Here is a 22,363-nt window from a genome sequence, read left to right as displayed (position 1 = left end):
TCCCCAGCTCCCCCTTTTAGGTCTGGGGTGAGGAAGAGGGTCAGGTGAAGAGAGAAGGGTATTTTTTTTTTCTTTAATTTCCTCTTCTCGCTTTCCGATCGGGGCAGGGATCGCGGGGTGCACGGGTGTGTGTGCGTGTGTGCGCGGGGAGGCGGTGGTGTGTGGTGCTGGTGGTTCACTTGTGGGGCCTTGTTTGGGGTTTGGTGGTGTTTTTTTTTTTCCCTTCTCTTTTTAATTCCCTGTCCATGGGTGAACTTTTCCCACCGTTGATTCCTTCCTCCTCCTCCTTTCTTTCTTTTCTCTTTTCCTCCCTGCTCTGACTGGTGCTCAGAGGGGTCTTCTTTGAACCATCAGCTTCACGGGTTCCTTTGCTTTTCTTTTTTCTTTTAAAACTGTTATTTTCTTTGTGCAGGAAACAGTCTTAATATCCATTCAGCACTCTGCACCCCCCCTTTTCCCACTCCCCCCAATTCCTGGGACACACATTGCAACGGGGAGGGGGGGCTCTTCGTTGGGCTCTTTTGCACTGAGAGATTGTTTTTTTTAAAGTCAGTCTCTGTCTCTTTCCCCCCCTTCTTCCCCCCCCCCCGCTTTTTGGTGTGTGTGTATGTGTGTGTGCTTGTGCTTGTGATTTAAACCGGATGCGGGGCATCTGTGATACTTGGGTTGGTAGTTATTGACAGGGCTTTATCTTTCTGGTGGAGGACGTCGGGGGGCGGGGGGAGTCGTGAGGTTCCGTTTCACTTTGATGAACCTCCTTCCTTCCCCACAGCAGAGTGTTAAAACAATTTTCATTGTGGTTTTGAGACTTCTTGTTTGATGATCAGGGAAAGGACACAAGGAAGCTTTGTTGAGAACTCAGTTCACAGTGTAGTCTGACAGTTGTGGTACTTTAAGAGTTTCTTTTTTTTTTTTTTCTTTTTTCTTCTGCTTGTTTCTTTCATTTCTGTGCCTTTCCCTCTGAGAGTTGAAATTGAAGTCAAGTTGTTCATAAAGAATGTATGAAGCTTCTCAACTTGAAACGTGTGTATATTTCACTTTCTTTGTGCTTGTTCAGATCTAGGCATGCCTGTACTTAACATATTCTTTTTATTTACTTTTTGGTTTTCTTTGGACAGTGACTTAAGCCTGCTCAGAAAAGAGAACTCCTTTTTAAAGTCTTTCTTCCAAGGAAATGTTTTTTTCTGTAGATTTGAATACTTAACCAGTCCTCATTTATACTAGTACTCTTGATTGGAGTTAACCTGGTTTTACAAATCCCGTAATTGTGTTCAGTTTTCAGCCTTACAATGAATAGATTGTCAGTAAAGAGTTCTGGTAATGAATGTGTGCTGAAACAAATCCAGTTGCACCTACTGAAGTTTCTAATTCAGATTTTTTTTAAAAAAAACCTTATGTAAATAGTCTTCTCTCTAACAGCAAACATATATTGATTTAACTGACAGAGCAGCCTGTGAATAATTTGACAGTATTAATTATTCTCGAGATTGTCAATGAACAGGTTGAATAATTATAATGCTATTAAGGCTAGTATTTTTTAAAATAAGAGCTGGGGCTTTGAAAAAAAAAGCAACTTTTCTTCTTTGAATTCATTTCCTTGTGATTGCCATTATAAATGAAGAAGATATTTTGCTCTGAAAGACTTTCTCCTATCACTCAGACTTTTTTTTTAATAATTATTTGTTCCCTCCCCAACCTACATTCAAAGCAAATCTTTAATACTAACTTGTATTTTTTCCTTCTGTTCAGATGATTGTCAAATGCCTGAACACTTTTGGATGGTGAAGCTCCTGGGTCGTATAAACTCTCTCTGAAGTTAATAGGAGTTTTGCTGTCTTGGGATAGTTTAGGTCTTATGCCATTTGCATAATAATGTTGCAGTCTGGTAGTGTATATATGCTGTAATGTTGTGGCTTAATTTACTTGCTGTACAAGAACATTATTGAGTCATTTCACTCATTAATGTATATCTTAGGTTTCCTAAAATTTAGATATTCATTTTTAAGTTGATTTGAGAACAGAACTTAAATTGAATTTTATTTCTTACTAATCTTAAAAGCTTATATGCATTATAAAATTCGCTTTGAGAGATACTTTGGGCTCTCATAATTATTCACATAGACCAGTTAAATAATATTCCAGAATTCTCTCAATAATATTTAAAGTTAAACAGAAGTATATATGCCTAACATTCAGCTCATTTTTTTTCTGTAATATTTTGCTTTTCCTAGAGGGGCTGTCTGGATATTTTTTGTTTTCAATTTTAAGATTAACAGGAATCTGTGAAAGTGATCATGCTTTGAAACTGAAGCTATTAAATAGTAATTTGTTTTGAGTAGCTAATATCTGTAATTCAATGTGTGTTATAATGCCTTTTAGTCTTTTGGGTTGTTTTGCCTGTGAACTTTATCCTCATACTGAGGATAGTACATTTACATATATGTAGGAATCGAATTAGTCCCTAAAAGTTTACATCGTTTTGCAGTGTTTCCATTGTATGGAGGCTTTGAGATAGTTATGCCTAATTTCTAAAAGAATAATACTGTATTATTCTTTCACTATTCAAATACTTAGGAACTAAAGCAAGTCATCAATAAGCTCAATATATTTTAATCATCCCTTTTTTTTTCTCCTTGAACAAATTTATTTTGGAAATTTCTTTCACCATTATAAAGATTAGAAGGTGAATGAACTTTAAGATAGGTTCTGTGCATTATGACAGGCTCGTTTTGGGTAACACTTTGCATTATTCTTTAATTCTGTCTATGTATTCCTGTAAAGGTCCAAGTAAAGAATTCAGTAGATGAAGTAATACTTTTGCTTTTAATCAAAGTGTGCTTGTATACAAGGATGGATATAGTGTCTGCTATGTGGGAAGGTTATTTTCCTTTATCAGTCTAATAAGAATGCAACTTTGTTTTTGATACATAACAAGAGTACATTGCAAAAATGAAAATATCAAATAAGTAAAAATTTACATTTAAAGTGTCTGCTTGTTATTTTGTTTTTATGTTGAGCATTTGTCTAAGCACCCATTCTTTATTTACTCTCAGTTACTTTAAACTTCGTTTCCCTAACTGAATCGTCTGCCTTTAGCTGTTTGGTGTATATTTCCAATTGACTTCATAAAATATATTTTGAGTTCTGTTCTGTTCACAGGTGCATAGTGTTCCCAAATTTTGGAAATAATAAGCATATTTGACTGCATCTAGCTTGTTTGAGACAGGTGTCACCTTCGTTTTTTTACTGCATTGTGTTAGGACTTCTAGTGATGACTCACAAAAGGGTTGTCTAAAACAGGTGACATCCTTTGTTTTAGTTGTTAGTAAGATCTTGTAGCATTAATTCTTTTCCTAGGAAGAGTTTGTTTTGTGTTTTGTTTTTAAGTACAAGTTTTGAACTACTCATCTTTGCACTACTCTAGATTTATAACGTATCTGAAGTCTAGTATTGAAACAGTATTATTTTACTCAAGTAAGGTTAGAAAGAGATAGTTACACTGTGCAAATTTTATTCTTGATAGTGGTTGTAGCTATACTATTATCCCAGCCAACTACCATTAGCTATTTGTGATTTTTTTTTAAGGTAACTTTCTAATCACGTGTTGGATTGCCTCAAAGACTATAAAGTATCAAGGCAAAGTAACAATATTTCTTAATATTGTTTCATAAAAAATAGTTTTGGCATTAAAAAATTAGTAATGTATCTTTTCTTTTTGAAAATTACCATTCTTTTCAATCTCTAGAACTTGTAATAGGTCATTACATAGCATAATTCTTGCAAAATAATGATAACTATCCATTGAATCAAAAAAGGTTATACAGGTGCATTTTACATACTCAAGAATCAAATTTAAAGTGAAAAGCCAAGGCAGAAAGGAATGGGTGCAATATGGTTACTACGACAGGTTTATATTTGTTTTTTCAGTATTCCACAAAGAATTTTTTGATACCGTTGTTATAAAGTGTTTGAAATGAATACTTTTTATGGGTTAAACATTTTAAAACTAAAACATTTTCTTGACTTCAGGTGCTGCTATGAAATTTATAGTGATCATTTAAAATGAAAATTGTTTTTAAGTATTAGTGTTTGAAATTCCTACTGAAGTAAATAAAAGAGTATCAACCTATTGATTTCTAAGGTTTATTCTTGTTGTTATGGTTCTTTCCTTTTCCTTTTTGTGGGGATTTTATACATCTTATTACAGATGCAGTAGAGGGTGCTGTGCTGTTTGTAACATAAGATTATTACCAATAAAAATGGGAATTGAGTAGAACTTTTATTTTAAAAAGTTTAGTTGCCTGTGCATTCGAGCTCACAATAATGTTTATGTGGACTTTAAAATTTGATACACTCTCTTAATTGGCATTTTGTATCAAAGCCTGTTTATATGTTTCTATAGTGTTTATTAGCACAATGATACCAAGATTAGTACCCTTGACTCAGTCTAATGTCTGACATTGATGTCCAATTCATGTCTAATGTCTAATATCAACATTTGTATGATGTTGTGAATAATTTTTGTGGCTCACATTTTTCACATATTTCAGTGTCTGTTTTGGCAGTATGGGTTGATATTCTTTAATTTTATTGATGCATAGCAATATATTGTGGATTGTTTTATGTAGCGTCATTAATCATAGGCTTTTATAGTATAATATAAAAAACTACAGGTGAAGGTATTAATGATTAGACAGTACTTATGAGGCTAATTAATCAACAATAATAAGACAGTATTAAAGACATAGATAATACAGTTCCTATTTCATGCTCTTAGAATAGTTTGGTTTGTTTTTCAGATTCAGCTCATTGTCAGAAACATTTTAGATTCTCTACCTTAATCTGTGCCATATACAGAGAGTGGCTTTCTGTTTCTATTTTAAAAAAAATATTGTTTTTGCAGTTGATTCCAGTCTTTAAGGCTGCTACTTATCAATGACTTTTTACAACACTGTATCCTTAAAAATGAAGTACTGAAATAATACTGTCTTTCTCAAGTAAGCTTAGGAAGGTGTTTTACATCATACAAAGTTTATACAAACTTTAATTTTAATAATGCATATATTATACTATTATACCAGCCAGTTGTTAGCAGCTAATTGTGATATTTTAAAGTTGTAATAAGCATGCTTCAAAGAATTAAAAGATGAATACAGATTAACAACTTCTTAAAAACATATATGTTCCAAAAATAGAAACTTTTCTACAAAACACTTAGTCCTGCAGTTTAACTGTTTATGACCCCCCTTTTTTTTTGAGGGAGTGGTACTGGATTTTGAACTCAGGGCCCCATGCTTACTAGGCAGATTCTCTCTTTCACTGGTTATTTTTAAGACAAGGTCTTGCTTTCTTCCTAGGAGGACTGAATTCCTCCTAGTTTTTGCTTCCTGCTGTAGCTGGGATGCCCCTCTGTTGAGATGGTATCTTGCAGACTATTCTTTCCAGGTTGGCTTAGAACCTTGATTCTTCTTGATCTCAGCCTCTCACATAGTTAAGGATCCAGGGCAGGAGGCACTGGTGCCTGGTTTATGGCACTAAGTGTATTATGTTGCAAATTGCATTGTGTAAACATTTCTATTTGATGTTTTATATTATGATGTACTTAATGAAAGAGAATCATCGAAACTGAATTATATTTAGAATGACAATAAATAAATGGGACAAGTATATTATAGGCTGCGGACATAGGCTTTGGAGTCAGATTTCAGATAATCTTATTGGTTGTATGACCTAGGGCAAGTTAATTACTGTTACTTAGTCTCAGTTTTCTTATTGGTGAAATAGTATCCATCTTACGTATCTTATGGAGTTTGTGAAAGTTATAATACATGATCTATGTAATTTTTGCTTTGATGAATTTTGCCTTAGATCATATGCTGAATCCTTATTGGCTATTATTAGAAAATGCTGAGTAAAAACCTAACCTTTGCCACCTAAGAATCATTTTAATATGATTCGCTATTTCTTTTTCATGGGACTGAAGTTCTGAAAGACTTTGTCCATTAATTTGCTGTGATTGGGTAATTATTTCCTTTTCCATACCTATATAAAGACATGACGCTATCAGTCACAGGGTTTGTTACCGTATTGCATTTAAAAAATGCTAGTCTAAAATTATGTTTTTGTTTCCAACCTTATAATGGACTCCTTTCCGTACGTTTGCATAACTTTCCCAGTCTAGAGATTTCAGAGTAAGATCTGATGATGTAATATTTCATTATGTTTTACACTTCTCATTGCCATTTCATTGTCTCATTTATATTTTAATTGTCATATTGTCATATATCTGAAAGCATTTGAAAACATTTTGAGCTTGATGTGTAAATTTCCTATTTTTTGTCGGTCGTGGAGCCTGAACTCTGGGCCTGGGCGCTGTCCCTCAGCTGTGCAGCTCAAGGCTAGTGCTCAACCACTTGAGCCACAGTTCCACTTCCAGCTTTTCCTGCTTATGTGGTGCTGAGGAATCGAACCCGGGGCCTAATGCATGGGAGGCAAACACTCTGAGCCACCTTCCCAGCCCAAGGTGGTTAGATTTTTAAAGACACATTCATTAAGGGATTATTGTACAGTTTTATAATGCATTGCTCAGAATTGTTATTTAATAGGGGGACAAAGGTGATGAGTATATTACAGTAGTATTAAGTCTTGGGGTAATTTGCCTACCTCTCTTTGAATCATAAAGTAACTTCAGAACATTACCTGGTATAACATAATATGAAATTAGAGGAAAAATGTCATCTTTGGCTCTGTGTCCCAGGTGAAAAGTTTATCTGATACTATGGCATCTTTTTCTTCCAACCATTATATGTTATAGCTTTTTTGCCTGCCTCATCTCATTTTACCTGCTCCCATTCTTCCCGCCCTTGTTAAGTGTTTAATTAATTATACAGCTCCCTTTACAATACTTTTGTGGGTAATTAGCGATAATCTATAACTTCAACTGCTCTTAGCTCAGCCATAACCCCTTGTTTCCTTTTTGACAATGAATTTGACACTTTTTGAGGCAGGGACTTCACATGAATGTAGTTCGGGCTTGCCTCAAATTGCTAGGGAGCTCAGATTCTCAGTCTGCCTTCCTTAGCCTCCTAAGTGCTGAGATTTATTACAGATCTTTACCGCTATGCCTAGTTCAAAGTTGATACTTTTTTTTTCTAAGGAAACTTTCGGAAAAAAAGACAAGGAAGTATAACTGACACGGGGGAACAGAAGCATTGCCACACTCTGAGCATTTTTTTCACAATTTGCATCTAACTGCCCTCTTGAGCAGAAGCATTACATATTTCACTAATGATGTAACCTTAGCGTGTCTTTGATTCAGAAGCCTCCTTCCTAGTCTGGGGCATGTACTTGCCTCTGGATATATATGTTAAGATTGAATCTCTAGGCCAAGTTTTTTGTGCCTCTGTGTGTTCACAGTCCCAGATGCCTGGTTTTTGCTGACACTTTACTCCAGCATCCTTTGTTGCTTTATCGAAGCAGCAATACAAAGCCAATACTGCTTGCTTTTGTTCTTCATTGCCTACAGTCAAGGATTCCCAGAGGTTCTTGGTGTTGCCTTTTTAGGCAGAAATAAATATGGAATAATAGGAGCTTAACCATCCACATTAAGACAGTGAGGTAACAGGCCTGAATATAAAAGTACACTAATTGATGAAAGAGGATAGCTATATTGAGAAGTGATAGAAAAAGAAAAGAGTGAATGTGACTAGACTAAGACTTCACAGGTGCCAAAGGAGTTTGAGATGTTAGGCTATTGACTTAAACTCTGTAGGTCTCAGCTTCTCTATCGATAGAATAAAGAGTAGGACTATATGATCTCCAGAGCCCTTTCTAACACGAATACTCTATGATTCCATGGCAAGATTGGCACTGTATTTGCTTTACTGGAAGGTTTGGAAAGGCTATCATGTTGCTTTGCCTGCTGTTTTCTCGGATAAGAACCACAGAAAACCCAGAGCCTGGCTGTAACATAATGTCCATACCTATGGTAAAGTCTCGGAAGGTTCTACCATTTCCATGACTCTTACAGAAAGAATATTGGCCAAGTACACATGACCGTCTGAGCTGCTTCTGGAGTTGGCTTTTCTATGTCTTCATGCAAAACACGTGTCTGACAGTCAGGATCCCTATGTATTGCTCACCAGTGAGGTATTTAAAACAGGGCATGATTTTCCAAGTGTGTACATTGTCTGTGAGAAAGAGAGAGAGAGAGAGAGAGAGAGAGAGAGAGAGAGAGAGAGAAATGGTTTCTGTTGATTTCATTCTTTCCAGTTAGTAAAGCCTTGTCTTTTCATCTTCCTATGATACCACTGGTTTTACAAAAGCTAAAGTATTGTCATAGAGTGAAATGGGCTGTGTGGCCTTTGTACTGATCTGGAAACATCATCATCATCCATACATTTTTCCATTAATTACTTTTATTTATTTATTTTCCAAAAATGGTTTGTACTTGGATAACTATTCGATCAGTTCTAGGTATTATTGTCTCTTTTGATCAAGAAATATGTGTTTGAGTAAAGTTTTACTTTAGTGCTAATTTGATTGATAGGCATCCTGATTTTACAACAGGGCAAGCTAAGAGATAAAGTGGTCTTTTTTTTGTATGAAATTAAGAAAAATCATATGTTCTGTGGATCTCTGTTTTACTAGCCTAATAAGGGAGTATAGAAAGATTGGGAGGTTGCAATTTTTCAAATTATGGAATGCTATATTATTTCCATAAATACATTCAAATTTCTGAACTGTGTTCAGACTTGACTGGTTGACAGAATTTATACATTTCAGTGTAGCTGTCATCTGTAAGATGTATCTGGCTATCTTCACTCTTCAGTGTGGTTTAGTGTAATGTACCAAGCCATTTCAGAGTCTGTACTTGTCAGTTCAGTCTCTTCAAAGCTTTAGATGTTGAGGAATGGTTTGGAAAGTTGCTGGAAAGGAGCAAGAAGAAGCAGATACATTGAGAAATCATATCCTGTGTCTGTTGTTAAATATCACTGTAATTACACAGTTTCCCCAGCTTACTCTTCTGGCTTTGAAGATTTTTTGGAGAAAAGGGGGTGAAGGATAGGGGTTAAGGTGGGGATTGGAGAGGCAACAGAAATGACTCGATCATTGCTGCTTCTGGAAGAATGCAGTTTTTCTGTATATTGGAGAATACATACACTTTAATGAGGATAGGCATTTTATTACTTTAATAAAATGTTTATTATACCTTATTTAATTATTTCTTTCCTCCTGAAGACTAAGAATATCTTATTTTTCTGTTTATTAGTACATTACTGAATATAAATATTCTGCTTATTTCAGGAGCCAGTGTTATTTAGTCATGTGCAGATTTAGAAAGATAGGAATAAAATAAAATCTGTGGAAATCCATTTCACATATAAGTGATGCCTTCAGTTACCATTTTTAAATTTTGCTTTGATTATTGGTTTTGTAGATATAATTTTATCCATAAAACCTAGATTTCCCTTCTACTCCTATTTATGCTAACATTTTAAAGGGGCAAAGAATATACACTGTAGGATCAACCTTTTACTTCCCTGGCTTCTGGTTATAGATGACAGTAGGCTTAGGAGATCAGATGAAAATTATCAGCCCAAGGTTATTAGTATTAAAAAAATAGAAGCAACATTAGTAATCTGGAAATCACCTGTGTCACTTCATGTGACTCAACCTGAGAAATTAATAGGAAAAACAGATACAGTTGAGATTCTTTGTTTTATAATATAATTATGTTGCATGCTTCTAAATGATATTCTAAAAAGTATTTTTGTTTCTAAACTTTTCCATCCTTAGAAGCACTTATCAGATTTAGAATCTGGCTTGGATGTGTTTTGTGGAGATGTCTACTTGTATACCTTTTAAAAAGTTATGTTAATGAACATTCTGCTTAGTGCTGTAGAAGGTTTTTGTTTTGTTTTGTTTTGTTTTTTGTTTTCGTTTGTGGGGCCTGAACTCTGGGCCTGGGCAATGTCCCTCAGCTCTTCAGCTCAAGGCTAGTGCTCTACCACTTGAGCCACAGTGCCACGTCTGGCTTTTTCTGCTTATGTGCTGCTGAGGAATCAAACCCTGGGCCTCATGCCTGCAAGGCAAGCGCTCTACCACCTTCCCAGCCCCATGTAGAACTTTTATCAGTACTTTTTTTCCCTCCTCCCTGGCATTTCTTGGGTATATTAGAAACATTTAGCATTGCCACGTCTGCTATTTTCTTGAAGCAAGGAAACTTAGAAGAAATGTTTGATTAAGTTCTTAGAATGACCTTTGTGTGATGTTGTGAATGATTTTTAATAGTGGTTCACATTATATGATGAATTTTAGAGGCCACTTTAGTTAATAAAGGCCATGAATGCTGAAGTTGAATTAGATTATAATTACAGACAAAAGTTGTAGTTCATTTTAATTATAGTAGGTTATGATATTGTGCTGCTGGATCAACATTTAATCTGTTATTTGTAGAAGTGCTGAATTTTGAAATTCAAAACCTTTTAAATAATATTGAATGAATAGAACTATATAACAGATGTGGATTTATGTTTCAGCAAAGATCTGAGAGCCATATGGCATGAAAGTGAGGTGAGATTCTTTTATCTTTCCACTGAAAGAGGTGCTTTAGTATTTTGATTTCATTTGGTTTATCTGAGTGCATTTTGGAGTTAGTAGGAAAACAAAGGATCATGTTCTGGAGATGAACTTCATAGTAACTTGATGAGGAGGTCATTCTAATCAACCAGCTATTCTATTCAGATAGTATCAATAAAAACACAGATAATTTTATTCTGGTATTTAAAAATCATGTTATTAAATTTGAGTTTTACATAGTACAATTAAAAAACAGCAGTTTCTAGTGTGAGGACAATAATACTTATATACTTAATCTATATTGAAGTAATTCCCCATTTTAAAGAACTGACTGACCAGGTTTGCATAGTAAAGCTTTTGGGGCTGGGAGGAGCTGCAAACACCCTATGAATATCTTCCTTCCCCAGTCTCTACTTCTACTGGCCCCTTTGCTGGCATATGAGACCAGCCAAGGCAGCCAGAGGGCTATAGTTGAGATGAGAGAGGAAAAGCCTCTGACACATGCTTTCAAATGGCACCAATTTATGATTCCACTAGAGACATAATTAGGATATTTTTATTTAGAATCAGTGTGTGTGTGTGTGTGCGTGTGTGTGCGTGTGCGCGCGTTTGGGACAATAGGCTTGGATTTAGGCTTGTGTTCTGCATTGTCACTCATGGTGCTGCTGCATTTTGTTGTTTAATTCAAGAAAAGAGTCTCTTGCATTTATTTGCCCAGGCTGGCTTCAAATTACAGTCCTCAGATATGAGTCTTCTGAGGCTTGAGCTTCCATCGCCCAGCTTCCTCTCATTTACTTTAAAAATAAGAAAACTAGCTGGGCGCTGGTGGCTCATGCCTATAATCATAGCTACTCAGGAGGCTGAGATCTGAGGATCACGGTTCAAAGCCAGCCTGGGCAGGAAACTCTGTGAGACTCTTATCTCCAATAAACCACTAGAAAACTGGAAGTGGTGCTGTGGCTCAAGTGGTAGAGCACTCGCCTTGAGCTGAAGAGCTGAGGGACAGTGCCAGGCCCCGAGTTCAAGCTCCAAGACTGGCAAAGAACCAAAACAAAACAAAAACAAAAAAACAAAAACCCCCAAAAACACTGAGCTGAAGTAACTTTTTTTTTTTTTTTGGGTCTGGTCGTGGGGCCTGAACTCTGGGCCTGGGCGCTATCCCTCAGCTCTTCAGCTCAAGGCTAGCGCTCTACCACTTGAGTCACAACGCCACTTCCGGCTTTTTTTCTTTTTGCTTATGTGGTGCTGAGGAATCGAACCCAGGGCCTCATGCATGCAAAGCAAGCGCTCTACCACTGAGCCACCTTCCCAGCCCCTGAAGTAACATTTATAATAGACACATATATCAGAGTTGGGCTGTCAAGCCCCAGAATCCTCACTGACAAATATTCTTGTTTTGTAGCTAGTGCAAAACTTGCGTTAAAGGCAAACAGTGAAAATATGCTGCTTTTATTATGCAGAATACTCACTTAATCTATAGTTTTGATCTTACTCTTTTCTAGAGAACCAAATTTATTATGTAGTCAAGCCTTGAATATTTTAAAATTTATTTTTAACTATTTTTTATTATGGATCTTTTCATTGTTCTGTTTTAGAATGCTATAAATATAAAATATGAAAATATTTTCCAAAACCATAATTAGGCTGCATATTAAGAGAAAGTACTGTACTTGCTAGTTCTTTTATATAAAATAAAAATGCTACATTTTTATCTCTGTGATTTGCATATTTCTTTGCTGTTAGTGATGTATGTAATAATCATTCTTGAGTGTGATATGCAGATTTTTTTTGTTTGTTATTAGGGATGGAATTTATGGCCTTTTAAAGCTAAGTATATGTTCTACTATTAGCTCCACCCCAATTATTCTATTTACTTTTTTTGATGAAGGTGAAGTTGATCCTAATCATTGTGAAGAGTCTTGTAAAAATGTGTTTATTAATTTTAGAAAGGAAAAGACTTGTTCCTGGAGGTCACTTTGTGAAACAAAAGTAAGATACTGGCAGCTGATACAAAGCGGTACAAGCTGAGACTTGCCCCGCTGGGTTTTAAAGGTGTTGTGGCACCTTAAATATGAATGCACCAACAGAATGGAATAGGTGAACAAACTGTCCTTTAATTCCATAGCAACCAGAAGAAATAACATTAGTCATGCTAGTATTGTATGACTTCTTATTTTCTTAATCTGAATTTTTGGAAGGATCTGATGTTTACTGGTATGAGTATGACCGGAAGAAGTAATTGCCACGATTTTATATTACTGACATCCCTGTGCACTCATCTTCTCAGAATTAAAATTAAGAGTAAATCACTGAGTCATGCTAGAACTTAATTTTGGTATATTATTTATGGTAAAGTTGAACAATTTGAGTGCTACCATTGTGAATTGAAAGTATCTAATAAACACCAAAAAATATGACATCTTAATTTTCTATCAGAACATGATGTTTTTTGCAGTCTCATTTGTGGTACCAAATATGAAAGATACTTTTATATAGAGTCAGGAGTTAAGTTACCTATGGGTAAAATCCATTTATCACTTGTTCTTTAACAAGGCAAATCCCCACAGACGAACTTTCTTGTAAGACTATACCCACTGGATTTATCCTCACCTTCAATAAAAAAGAAGCCATGATAAACAAAGGTATGATGAAATATGAGTTAGTTCTTGCATTTTTACTTCAAAGTTCCTCATTCTTGTTTTTTATGAGTTTTAAAAATATGAATCCTATGAATTAAGAAATAATATAATGTATTACATTGCTTATGCTTTTAGATTTTATTTTGAAGGTGGAAGAGATTTAAATTTTTTTTAAATATGTACTTTGATCTGCTAATATACAGAACTGGCTCAAAAAATAGAAAAGACAAAACTTTGAAAAATAATTCTGATGTGAGGATAGTACTAAATTGTTGGAGATCTTAAATTGAGAGTATAAATTATTAGAATAATTAGCATTAGACTTCTGTATTTGTTTATAGTGAAGAACCTCACGGAATGTCTTCATAACTTTTAAATATATAAATATATAAACTGTTTTCAAGTATGGGCTGATCAAATCCTCTATAAAGAAAGATTCTTTGGATGAAAAAAAAAGCTCAGAGTTTTTTATATTTCTTTGGGTCTTTAGAGAATTCCTCATTGCTTATCATCAGAATCATTTAAGAAATGTTTATTCAGTGCCAAGCTGTATCACACAATTTTTAGCCCTGGTCAACTGAAAGCATTTATTCCTGTATTCATTTTCACACTTAACATTACTCTGTAGCTCAGATTATCTATACGTATATTATTGTATATTGGCCAGTAGCATGCACTTTGAAATAAATAACTCTAGGTTTTAATTCTTGTTCTGCTACTGACTAGTTGTTTTACCCCTGAATAGACTGTGAACTAGGGTTTATAAAACCAACCTTAAAAGAATATGGCTGGTTATGGTGGCCCAAACCTGTAATCTCAGCTACTTTGAGGTAGAGATAAGAGGCTCATGGTTTGAGGCCAGCCTGAGCACAAAAGTTGATGAGACAGTGTTTTATATAACAAGCCAAGTGTAGTGGAACCCATCTGTAACCCCAGTGATATGAAATGGGTAGGTAGGAGGATCACAGTCCAGAAAAGCAATAGTAAAGGGCTACAGGATTCAAATGATAAAGTGTTTCCTAGTAAGACTTCAGTTGAAAACTGCTAAAAAGAAGATTGTTTCAGCTAGTTCTGGTGGCTCATGCCTGTAATCCTAGCTACTCAGTAGGCTGAGATCTGAGGATTGTGGTTCGAAGCCACGCTGGGCAGGAAAGTCCATTTAACCACCAAAATGCCAGAAGTGAGCAGTGGCACAAGTGATAGACTAGTCTTGAGTAATAAAGCTCAGTGACAGCTCCCAGTTCCTGAGTTTAAGCCCTAGGACCAGCACACTCACAAGATACATACACAGGATAATATGAAAAAGCTGGGCATGGTAGTTTATATATACCCTGTAATCACAGAACTCAGGAGGCTGAAATAGGAGTGTTACAATTTGAGGCTATTCTGGGTAACACAATGAGACCTCATTTCAAAAACTAAAATATAGGTAAAATGTCTGACATATAAACGATCAAATACTTATTACTGTTGAATATGTTTTATTGAATTCTGCTTTATCTGTTTTATGTAAAATTTTTTTATCTTCTTCTTAGAGCACGCTATGTATCTTACTCAAATTTTCTAAGCTTAGAATGGTCTCTACTTAAAGGGTTCAATTCTAAAGAATTTCTTAGTATCCACAGATTGTGTATTGTGATTTAGAATTTTGTTTGTTCATTTGTCAATGTTTAATCTTTCTACACTTTTTAAATTTCCTGAGGGCAGAAGATTATGTAACAGATATTTGAAATCAGAATGAGACACAATGTCCTTTTCTAATAGAAACAGTTAATAATATTTGTTGATTAAGCCTCAGATAAGATTAAGCCTTTATAATCAAAGTATAAAAAATAATCTGTGTGTGTGTGTGTGTGTGTTTGTGTCAGTGTGTCAGTACTGTATCTTGAACTCAAGTCCTTTTACTCTTTCTTGGATTGCTTGCTCAGCTGATGCTCTACCATTTGAACTTTTTGGTGGTTAATTGGAGGTGGAGTCTCATCGACTTTCCTGCCCAGACTGGCTTTGGAGCACAATCCTCCAGGTTTCAGCCTCTTGAGTAGTAGCTAAGATTACAGGTGTGAGCCACCATTGCCCAGCTTAGAAAATACCTTTTCTAAAAGCTTTATAATTTGGTCTTTATCTCTGACTTTGTAAAAGTCATTGGAAAAACTGCAGCTCCATTGGATTTCCCTTTGATCAACACAGTAAATGTCATACATTTATGAATTTTTGATACTTCATCAGATACATGACTGTCTAACAGTATATCTGTACTGACCCTATTCAACATCTCTTTTCCTAATGCCTTTTCAAATGACATTTTGCATATATGACATATATGCATATATGAATTTCATCTGTCAGAAATTCTAGTCTCATCTTGGTTATCTTCCATGTCTGACAAGACTTTAATTTTTTTCCCAGATGTTGGCGAATGCCTCCTTAATGCTGCCTAGCATCTGAGAAGTGTAGGCTGTTAAGGGAACTTTGGTCTTTGGCAGGTCTCTTTGAATAGCCCAACACTTTTCTGTTTGTCCTTTTGCTACCTAATGTCCTCTGTACTGACTCTAATGTTACAACTGCAGAATTAAGGTAGGACCTGAGTTCTGGTTTAGACTAGAACAGCTTGTAGTATTTGAAGGGATTATTACAGTAGGAAAATCTGAGGTTTGTCTTTGTGACTTCTTAATGAGAGCTACACTGTGGAAAGTTTGACCTGCCTAATGCCTACTATACAGACTTTATCTTCAAGCCCATTTGTCTTTGTGTGAAGCTGTCATTCATAAATCTATACATCCCTTTTATAAATCAGTTTGCTATCTTTTTTTTTTTTTCCTGATCCTGGGGCTTGAATTCAGGGCTTGGGTACTGTCCCTGAGCTGCTTCTGCTCAAGGCTAGTGCTCTACTGCTTGAGTCATAGTGGCACTTCTAAATAGTGTATTGCTGATGAGGCTCAAGGACTTTCCGCTTGAGCTGGCTTTAAGCTGTAATTGTCACATTTCAGCCTCCTGAGTAGCTAGGATTAAAGGCATGAGCCACCAGCAGGTGGCTTTTGCTATCTTTTTTTTTTATTTTTATAAATACAGTATTGTCATTTGAGCTCAGGACCTTTCATTTATTAGGCAGCACTTTAAAAACAACAACAAACTGTAATTATTTTTCAGAGATTTCCTTTTTCTAGGGGCCATTATTAGGCTAATTGCTTTACTTATGCTCTCCTGTAGTTAGGATTATAGATGTGAACCATCAGGCCCACGGTGGTGGTTGAAATCAAGTCTAGCTAACTCTTTGTGCAGGCTAGCCACCAACAATGATCTTTCTGACATCCACCTTCCAGATACCTGGGATTATTGTGGTGTTCCAATGTACCATACCACTTACTAATCAGTGTATTTTTTTTTTTAAACCATGACTTGAGGTGATGAACTTGATGAATTTATGACAACTGTGAAGTCATTTTAGCTCTACAGATTCCAGGCAGTACTCCTCAGTTTCTATAACAAGTTTTACTATATCTGTTCATTATCAATTTTTATATTTACCAGTTTATTGAACAAATGTTGGTTTCCTTATGGGTCAAGAAGTGAATTACAATGGAAGATACAACAATGAGTAAAACTAATTAGGTCTTTGTGCTGCAGAAACTCATGTTCTGACGATTTGGGATGAAGGAGAAAGAAGAAAAATGAGTATGTGTTACAATAGACGTTAACAAATGGAAAAGAGTAAATGAGAGGGAGGTTTGGGAAGGTAGATGGCATGCACAGAGACAGCTGCCTGGGGCATCGAGCAAAGATATCAGGGAAGTAAGTTTGGAATAGTCAACTTTTACTTTGTTGATTTATGTATTTGTTTATAGCAAAACTGGGGATTGAACTCAGGGCCTCCCCCTTGCTGTATCTGAGTCTTTCTGCTGTTAGTGTTTCATGTAGGGTCTCGTGCTTTTGCAGTTCTTCTACCTTTGCCTCTCGAGTACTTGGTATTACGTTCCCATCCTGGTCCATTTTGCATATTTATAATATTATGTTTTTCTATTGATGCTAGCTTTATGACTATGTTAGAAAATCTGATTTTCTTAGTATCTGTTAAACCATAGCAGATTCTGTCTATCTCTTTGCCTTCTTTGATAATTTTATATACCTTTTCCTGAATATACAGCCTCATATATGTATATATCTACCCATAGATATATACGTATGCATGTATTTGTATGCATGCACACATATATAACAGATTTATGTGTAAACTCCTCCCCCCATGTTTTCTATTGGCGTCAATTGTTATATAAGGGGGTTTCATATTAAGATCATAGATGTCCAGGTATTCATACAATGTAACTCGAACAGACTTACTTCAAAAATATATGGGTTTTGTTGTTTGTAGCTCTAAAGTCCCTTTCAGAATTCGTCAGGTCTACCCTACCCACTTCCAAGGTGGAGAGTCTCCTGAAATATTTTTAACTGTAATTAAAACTCATAAAATGAAAGAATTTATTCATGATATATAAGTATAAAATTCATATTTAATAAGCACATGGAAATCAGAATTGACCAGGCTACAATTTGAGTCTTTTTGTGTACTCAGTTGGCTTGTAGGTAATTTAAGCCTGAGAAAAATTCTTTGTGTCTGATGGCTTCTGTGATAAAAATGCTCTTACTATGTCCTGTAAGATGCTGTTACTGCTTAGATAGCATAGATATCTATTACATATCACTTTTAGTCATAGCTTAGGAATTAACTTTGCTTATAAAATTATATATATGCAAAAAGGCCTACTTGAGGGGTATTTACATAAGTAAAAGTTGCTCATGGAGGAAGATTGTCTTGTATTCTGTTATTTTGACAAATAGATTGTCATGGTGGTATTTGTACCATATGATTTTCAGTGTGCTCATATCAAAATCATGTTTTCTATTTCAGTTCAATGTCAGATTTTCAGTATTAGTTGCCTGTTATTCATTGTGCTATGCAGTTCCATATTTTAGGCTACTGTATTTTATTAGAAGACTTTTAAACTGTAGAACCACTATACAAACACACATACAAAAAACATTTAATTTAAGGAAGTAGATATTCCTGTGCATCCTTGAACAAAACAAAAACCACTTTGCTCTGTTTGAGCTTGTATATACAATATTTATGTTTAATCCTGGTTTCTAGCCTAAAGGCAGGTTCAGTGATTATACTTGCAAATATTCCAGGCATTTGTATCTGATGTGAATCAGCTGTGCACACATTTTAGCAACCTGTGGTCCACACTCTGCTGAGCATGAATATCTAGTTATTTTTGACATTAAGGACACAAGTAAATAAAGAAGCCAAGTTTAGTAGCACCAATGAGTTGTACCACCCCTAGTTTATGAAAATATGTGAACTGTAAAGGTGAGGGGATATTAAGTCTACTCTCACACTCCCCCTCTCCAGCTCTTTTGTTAAGGAGGAATCTAAGCATGTTACAACAGCAGCATGGTGAAATCATGAAATGTATTCCCATGTATGTATTACTGTGTTTTCACAGATAACAGCTCCTGGTAACTTTGTTTGGTCATATTCCTGTGTTGCCCACCTCACAGATTGCTCTTTTCTCTCAGATTTTGCCTTTAGAAAGAGACCAGCCACCTGGGTGAGGGTTAACAGCCAGAAGATGGTTAGTCCTTGCTCTTCCTGGCAGGGCAGGTTGTATCACTTTAGTGGCTGGATGTTGTCTGAGAAAAAATTGTGAAAGGAATGAAAGTTTTTTAGCCATCATTTAAGTTTTCCAATTGTGAATTTTGATATTTCTGGTTTTAGAGTTTGAGTTTCAATTCAGTTGTTCAAATTTAATATAGGTTCTAAATAACCATTGGCTAGTATTCTTTCAGAAAATAATATCTTTTTATTTAGGTGTTTGTTTTATGTTTTCTAAAGATTTTCTGTGGATTTTTTGGTCACAAAAATTGTGAGGTATGCTAGTTTTTTTTTGGCACTTACAATGCTATAGAAACTGAAATTATCACATGGATTTATTTACAGTGAATTTCATGATGCCTTTTTTTTATTACCTTCAGTTATGAATTTCAAAGTCAAGTGACCCCATACTTTTTTCAAATTTTAACATGCTTTTATAAGAACAATAGTAGTAGTTGAAAAAGTGTTTATGGTTTTAACCTAAGTTTTTGAGTGATTTGCTTTTTGACTATATAGTTTCATATATTCATATATAGGTTCATATATTAAAAACTACACACAAACATCCTTTAATTTGTGTGTGTGTGTGTGTGTGTGTGTGTGTGTGTTCCTGGGACTTGAACTTGGGCCTCTTGCTTCCTAGGCAGAAGACTTTTAACACTTGAGTCACTCTTTACTCCTTAGCAATGTTTTTGTCTGTTTCTGGACAAGTGGTAGAAATAAATTGAGGAAACAAAATAAGGTAATATTTGGTCAGAAGAAATGAAATCTTCATGGTTCTCTTATTGATTTTCTTGTTAAGATATGGGAATTCACACTGGTTATGGAATGTGTAATTTAATTATGTAGCATGTTAATGAACTTACAAATTTTGATACAATTATGAAAATTACACTAAAACATACTCTGTTTTACATCATTTATGGAAAATTTATTGGTAGTCACTGATTTCTAAAAGGTGAACTTGGGTAAATAAGTATGTAGAGATAAATCAAATATGATAGTGATATAAATCCAAGAAAATCACTTTGCAAAGAAGAGGTAGATTGGGATAGCTGAATATTACTTTTTAACATGAGTGAAACACCAGTGGATTTCAGAAGTCACTTTTTAACAATGCTTCTAGTGTGCTGCATCTACGCTTACTTGTGTGGTTTTCATAAACAAAAACATTTTTGATATGACATGGTCCTAAGTATTAATATAACCAGTTTTCTCACAGAGAAAATTACTCTGTGAGGCCAAATTTTTCAGGATCAGATTGGAATAATTTAATAATAAATCAATTTAATAATGTTTTGACTAATAATTAACTAGTAAACAACTGCTTGGATCACAGTTGCACCCCTGTCTCTGAATAGTATATTCCTAAGTAATCTTGACTTTAATAATTTTATTGGTCACTTTGTGTTTTTGTATGGTGTGTGTGTGTGTGTGTGTATGTATGTATGCGTGCACGCGCACGTGCACACGCTTTGGTCTTGTTTGAGGATTCCAAATTTTAATTGAAAATATTCTCAGTATGATTGCTTGAAATATGTTGTGAATGTGTGGAAATGTGACAATGAAGTCCCCTCTGTATAATAATGTAAGCTAATAAAAAGTATTTTCATACATCAGGCTCTGTAGCATTAGAATTAAAATTTCTTTCTTCAAAATGAGATTTGAGGAGTATTTAAATTACTTCTTTGTAAAATCCAGTGAAGTCTGTATATTACTAACCACTTGATTTTTTTTTTTTACATCATGTTTCCTGATATCACTGAATATTTAAAAAAAAAACAATTCTCTGAGGGGTTGTGCCCTTTAGAAAGATGACACCAGAATAAAAAAATATTGACTATAAATTCTCTTTTCTCCTTTTTTCTTTCCATCTGTAAAATGTTTCTTTATGCAACTCTTCTTGTAATTGTTCTTTTCTCATGAATTCTTATCGCTCACCCCCCTCCACCCCTCCTCTCTCTATTTGCTCTCTTCTGCTCTTTGGTTTGCTTAGAGCCAGGCTAATTCTAAAACTTCTTGGCCAACTAACTCATCCTCTCGTCTCTGTCTGAGCTCTTTAGTTGCCTTTGTACTTTCTCAGTCTGCTTCAGCTCTCTTTTTTAGAGAATTCCACATTCCTCTGTTTGTTGCTTCTAGGTACTTTTAGAGAAACAATTTCCTGTACTCTGCTTCTATGGTGCTTGGTGAGGGAAAAAAAAAAAAAAAAAAAAACCAGCCAAAACAACAACTATTGAAGAATATATAACCATGGCTTTAAAAAAAAAAAAAAAGGTTAAGGTGGTGCAGTTGACTGATTAAAGCATGCCCAGTTCAGACTGGTTACGTCAAAGGGCTAAAAGTTGCCATGAATATAGATGAAATATCTACTTAAAAAAGTAGTTCTAACATCGAGAAGCTGCAGGCAGTATTAACATAGCCAAAATATTCTTAGATGATTCTGGAGAGATTTCTATAGTTAGGATAATTATGGTTAAATAATTCTTATTTTCCATTAAGTTTCATCTTTCTCTTCAAATATTCTATGACAAAGGCCTGTCATTTATAAGAAAATAACTTAATACAGTTGCTTCTTTTAAAGAAGTTCAGCAGCTCTTCCTAGCCCTTGCAACTTTTCAAATTGTTTCACACTGGTTCCTTAGCAGTATTTTATTATTAGACTCCATGCTTTTCTTTTTTTATTTATATTCAAGTAATGCATTTATTCTGTTGTATGAATCTGTAGGAATAACTTATTAAATGTTACTCATTAAAATGTTTATAATGATAGGTTTTAGAATTAATATAAAATCCATACAGAACAAGGGAAAACAAAAATGCATGTGATTTTTTTTTATATTAAAATGACATTGGAATTATTTCACCTTTTAAAAATTTTACTTCTACTAAAGTTCATGACAGTGGGTTTCTAAGTTTATTTTTGTATTACTGGAGTTACTATAAATACAAAAAAACAATGTTTTTTTCTTTAATCAAATCAAGTTGAAAGTGCTTAATACTATACTTCCCTCCCCTCAAACACTTGCTCAGTTCATTATATACATCCCTTATACCTTTTAGGAGACTGGAAAGTAAAACTTTCTTAGGGGACTGGAAAGAAAAACATTCTAATTGAATTGTAGATCATAATCTGTTTTTTGTTTATTTTACCAAATTAGGTATTTGAGGATACATTTTGAATATTAGTGTATGCTTAGCATTTTGTCCCTTTGTTAGAAATCTCTCAGTGTGACTTGTTTTTAATAGGATATGTCTTGAATTATGGGCCGATCACTCTTGAAAAGTATTGAGCCCTTTAAACACACTGGTCAGCCCCATAGAGGGAAGCCTACAGGTTTATTAGCACTCTTTAGCCTGAAAGCACAGCATACCCTTTTAGGTTGCACAGCAACAGACTCCTAGCAACCATAATAGATTGAATTTCTAAGAGTGACCAGGCCGGATGTGATAATAAAGCAAGAGGTACAAGCAGTTGTCATGGTTTTCTTTTCAC

This window comes from Dipodomys ordii, unplaced genomic scaffold (genome assembly GCF_000151885.1).
Source record: "Dipodomys ordii isolate 6190 unplaced genomic scaffold, Dord_2.0 Scaffold40, whole genome shotgun sequence".
NCBI classification, from domain to species: Eukaryota; Metazoa; Chordata; class Mammalia; order Rodentia; family Heteromyidae; genus Dipodomys; species Dipodomys ordii.
This window is presented reverse-complemented; position numbering follows the sequence as displayed.